We start from the raw sequence: 5512 nt of genomic DNA, 5'->3' as shown, positions 1-5512 counted from the left end.
TGGCCCGTCGCGTCCCGCCCCGCCGCCGCTCCCCGCGACTGGGGCCGCCACCACCCCCCGGCCACCAGGCCCCGCACCGGACGGAGCGTGCCCCCCGCTCTGTCCGCCCGGCTTGTCGGGTTGCGCCGAGTGCCCGTCGGATGGACGGAGAAGTGGGGGCGGGGGGAAGCCCCACCTCTTGGGGCGGTCCGGGCTGTTCGCGGTCTTCCCTGTCTGCCGCTTCAGCTGCAAGCCCCGACCCGTCTTTCACATGCTCTATTTTTGCAGAGTTAAGCCTCTCTGCAGTCGTAGGGCGTATGCCAGCAGCCTAAATACGTGCTTGTACGCATGTGTATAAAGTCAAGTTTGCTGTCTGTGTTGGGATAGTCCTAATAAGTATCGCAAAAAACTAACCTTCGAGAGTCTTTCTCCTGTTGATTAGACCTCCTTTCTGTCCTGTATCCGAGTAAGCAATTTGAATTTGAGAGTCTTTAATTCTTTCAAGTGTTCATTTTATTTTCTGTGAGGCTTTGTCACTTCTTCAGGGTTCTCTAAGGGGGAGAGTGGGTGGCTCTTTTTTTTGTTCGTTTCGTTGAAGTGAACACAGCAAAATCTTACTTGAAGTCTTTCAAATTAATATGTAAATTTGTCAAGCTACTTTATGGCTTCTAAGCTAGTGCTTGTCAGGGTGGTCTGTGAGCCTTTCTAAAAGTTAATTAAGTAACGCAAGCCTATTGTTAGTAGTCATAAATTCCTGTCACAGTTAATCACCACACCTGGAAAATTTCTAAGACTAGCTGATCACCAGAAATGTATGTTTATGTTGTTTTTTTTTCTTTTTATTGAGATGTGAGACGGTCATTTGGGGGTTTTACTTGGCAATAGCTTGTCTTCAAAGAGAGTTAAATAAAAAATAGAGGTAGAACTGGTAGTTTAATTTGTAAGGCAATCTTAAGTGTTGAAGGATGAACTCATGAAATTCCGGCTTCAGAAAGCTCTGAAAAAAACGTTAGCTCGGTGTCACAAGAATAATTTTCATTTTTTTGTGTTACACAGGAATACTGTGCTAATGTGGAAGAGTGCCACCAGAGAAGTGAGGTAGCCAGGTATTAGAATACTGGATGTTCTCAGTAGTACTTGCTCTTTTTTTGCTGGAAAAACAGGATAAATCTTACTTTGTGTGGTAGAAAGCACTAGCTAGGTCAAGTTGCACTGGGGTTTTTTTGTTGTTTTTTCTTTATTTCTTTGGGGGTTTTTAATCAGATATAACACCCTGTCTGGCTATACAATAAAAATACTAGCATTTAGTGTAGGTAACAGAATGCAAGTCTGTTTTAAAACAGGAATGTTTTGATGACTGATCTCTATTTTTCTTAATGTCTTTCCTATTCTGAAAGTCTTGGTGCACAGGGGAAAAAAAATCCACCTGTATTGAATAATTAGCATTTTCTGTAAAGTCCTTTGCATTCTCTGTCCTAAGTAGCCTGAAAATTTGCATATCATATGTTTTAATTTGAGTACTTCAGCACATCTGATTCATTACTGAGCATACTGCAGACGTATTCTAGAGATACTTTTCTCATTACATTATTACATAAAGTAAAAAGCAGCAACACCTCTTTTTCAAGACAGGTCTTGCTTGGATCTTTTGTTCTTTTAAATACACAAAGGAGAAGAATTAATTTTCTCTAGTGTTCCACTGATGACACGTATTTCCTTCCATGGTGGATGAGTTTGGATTGACTAAAATGCAGAATTCCTGTTTCATAGGATTTTTTTGTTTTCTTGTTTTAATTCTGGCTTTGAAGCAAAAATAAGGTTTATGAACCATTAATTTTGAACATTGTGGGTTTGGAACAATTATGTGGAATCCCAAAGTATTAATTATTAATATTGCTACTGTCAAAAAAAATGTACTGTATATGTTTCTAGCATGTTATGAATAATAGGGGCTTTCCTAAAAGGTAAGTTTTTTAAAGTGTAAGCCTGGGGATACAAAAAATTTTCAGGATACTTTTCAGATAATGTTTTGAACGCAACACAGATTTTATGTGGAGTTAAAGCAATTTTTCTCATTAGATGCTTCACTGAAAAGAGTGAAAATCTCTTTGTTGAGCCTTTGAAATGTGTTTTGGAGGAGCTGTATACATTTGCTATAATGTATTGTGTGGAAGGAATAGCGTGAGGAAAGCTTGGTGTGTGCTGGAACGTGTGCTGTTCTCTTCTGGTACTCCTCCGCTAGCCTCGTCTGCGGGCACCACGCATGTCCTGGGACCAGGAGGGTGGTGTGGCGCAGCAGCCAGCCAAGGGGACCCTGCGGTGAAACATCATGTGATGGGACAGTGCTGCGTGTTCTGTCTCAAGGCTGCTTGCACAGCCACCATGTGAGGGGGAGAGTCTGAATTTTGGTCATAAGACAGATGTAGCTATTGGTCTGAAGAATAGAGTAAGGTGTTTATAGCTTTGGAATGTTGCCAGAAGTGCTTCATCCCTAGAAAAAAGCTTTGGTCCGAAGACTGATGTTTCCACGACACAGTGGTTTTCAGTATGGACATAATGTTTGCTAGGTTTTGATTTATGTGCATTTTGGTTCAATTCCACTTGTATATTTCTGATAAAAAGAGCTATGACACAAACTAATTTGAATATCAGAAGCAAGTAAACTCTGGTAAGAATGTGTTCACAACCTAAAATATTACTTTCTATGGCTTAGCAATAAAATTGTCAGGAGGAACTACTTACTGGTCATGATAGTATTTTTGTCTCTGATCAGCATCCACTGGTGCTAGAGGTGTGCTCTCAAAGCTGGAAATTTCAATGGCAGTTACGCATTTTATTTGCGTGCACCATTTTCAATTTTTTTCTCTTATGTTTTTTGGCTGTAGTTCATTTGAAGCATTAAACTAGCACAAACCAGCACTGCCACCTGAAGAGGATACTGTAGTCCTTCTCTTACCTCTCGTTCCCAACCCTAATGTGCTTCAGAAGCAAACATTGATGTAATTGTATGATGAAAACCAACAGTAAGCTATTTTTCAGCCAGGCCAATTCACTACCACTTAAACAGCTGTGCTCCCACACACACAGACAAAGAACAAGATACGGTGGCTTGGAGCGAAGACAGGACTCCTGCTTTTTTGATATTGCTGGCATATGTTGAAGTAAAGAAACTGTAATTCAATGAACATTAATCTCTGGTTTACAAAATATGGATAGCTACAGCAGGGATGATTTATATTTTTCAATGGCCACATAATTTTCCACATGAAAAATAAAACATTGAAGAACAACATTGATGCTCTTGTGTACCATAACATCACAGATGCTTTTTGTTGTGGTACTTGCTGGAAACACTGCAAACATTAAAAAATGGGTTTATTTCTGGTAGTCATGTGTATTCCTTACAAAGCCTTCATGCTTAAGTCCATTTTTAGGTATTCAAATTCAAAGCAGTATATAATCAGTAGCTTTATATGTTGTTTGTAAACCATTACTTTTTTTAGCACTAGCCACTGTTAGTAGATGGATATAAATGATTGAAGCAATAAAAATATATTTGCTTCCTGACAGTATGTACCTTCAATTTACTTGGTTGTAAAATTTGTTCTACTTAGAACATAGACTGTAGAGAAATAAAGAAATCAAGTTTATTTTTTAAGTTGTACAGGACATGATCTCACAAAATAATTCTCCTTTTAAAGAGATTAGACATTTTATGGTTAATGTAAGTGTTCAGTACTGGGGTCATCTGCTACCTTCTTTTAAAATATTTACCTTCTCATACAATACTTCTCACATTTCATATTATTTTGTTAATCATTGTCATTAAGTATGTAGCTTTTTCAGGTTCAGTAAAGGTCAGCTGATTCAATAGGTGTAAGGGATGCCACATTCATTGCCTAGCAAAAGGAAAATAATTGATTGGTGGTCAATAAAATAACTTTCTCATGTTAAAAACTTACATGAGTCTGACTGCTTTGAGATGTTATTCTGCAAACACAAGGAGGCAGACTTTGATAAAAAAATCTGTGGCCTGTGTAATAACTAAAGAAATTATGTATGTAACTGTGCCACAGGCAGTTTGACTCAGAAGTTGTTTTTTGAAAAATTGCAAGGTTTGAGACGTAGTTCTGTCTTCTGAAAACTTCTGTTCTAGTGTTTAAAGCGAGACTTTCCTTCATAGCTCTTGTTTCAGCCTTTCAGTAGTGTTGTTAAGCTCTTTTCAAAGATGATTGGTAGTTTATTTTATACTTCAGTACTTACTGGCCATTGATGTTCTAATTCAAAAGTATTGAGAATGCCAGTGAGTTGCCAGAAAAGCATTGAAGTTTTGTGATATATAACATCCTAACACACAACAGCGTTTGCATATCCAGTGAATGCAACATGAAAAATGATGATTCTAATAACTTCCCAAAAGCTGCACTGGAATCATTTTTTGCTTTACAGTCTGCTAAACATCAGAAAACATTCATGTGAGATCAGTAGACTTGATCTGTTTAAAAAAGGTATGAAGAAAATCTACAATTCTCAAATTCTTGAGATAGAAAAGCACCAGAGAAATCCTTCCAAAGGAGCTTACCATTGTGTTGACATTTCTGGTTTTGTGGGATCAAGCAGGAGAGAAAAGCAGAAGAGAAAATTTTTTTCCCACAACTAGTTGACAACCTCTTGAAACAAAAGTTGTTCAGCTTTTAACAGAAATAGCCATGTGACTGGCTTTTTACTTTGAAGTTTAGTCACACATCCATGAAACAAGCTTCTTGGTGCATACCAATTACAAGACTTTTTTTTTTTTTTAATTTTATTTTTATTTTTTTAAAAAAAAGACACAAAAAATAAAGTTCATGGCCTGATTCAGAACCTGGGAAATATAGTTACTGTGTAATTTTAGAGCTGAAATACTGTTAATTTTTTACGGATCCTTCCTCAAAGCAGAGGACTAATAACAGACAGATATTTTAAATGAGCTTTTAATTTATTCAACTTTTTATTGTATCTTGATGCATTTTGAATGAATAATTTAGAAGTTGCATGTAATTCCAAAGTATTAATGGAAATAAAAGTAACTGGTATTTGCTGTATTTCACTGCAGAGGTTCTGCACATACTTACTGACTTCATTTAACTGGGACATTGTAGAATTGAAATGTGTAACATAATGTTCTTATGCCATTCCTTATCTAATAAGATCAAATTCCTGAGTTTTTCAGTTTAAATATTCATTTCCTTATACTAGTTTTATATAATCCATTTGTAAAAGTACATTTTCCGTATTCTCATATTGCTGGTGGCAGAAAACTGTTTTGTGTGCTACTAATACTACAAATTATTTAAAGCCTGTTATTAGAGATTATATACTGAAGAATAGATTTAATCTGTTCTTTACTCAGGATAAGTTAATTGAAATGGTCAGATATTTAAGAAGTAGATATCCATTTTGTAGCGTACTGTGAGACTTGTTTTGATTGTGCTATGAGTGTAAACTAAAAATATTTCTCAATTCCTTCCCCCCCCCCCACCCCCCCCCATTC

General features: G+C 37.1%; 1 protein-coding gene across 2 annotated transcripts in view; it reads left to right on the top strand.

The window, feature by feature from the left end:
- Positions 1–5512, top strand: part of VTA1 (vesicle (multivesicular body) trafficking 1) — a 40366-nt gene that overhangs the window by 216 nt on the left and 34638 nt on the right. The gene's annotated exons all lie outside the window — the stretch shown is intronic.

The sequence above is a fragment of the Haliaeetus leucocephalus genome, unplaced genomic scaffold (genome assembly GCF_000737465.1).
Source record: "Haliaeetus leucocephalus isolate CR32 unplaced genomic scaffold, Haliaeetus_leucocephalus-4.0 Scaffold450, whole genome shotgun sequence".
Lineage (NCBI taxonomy): Eukaryota > Metazoa > Chordata > Aves > Accipitriformes > Accipitridae > Haliaeetus > Haliaeetus leucocephalus.
Note: the sequence above shows the minus strand (reverse complement) of the source record. Positions and strands in the feature narration are given on the sequence as shown.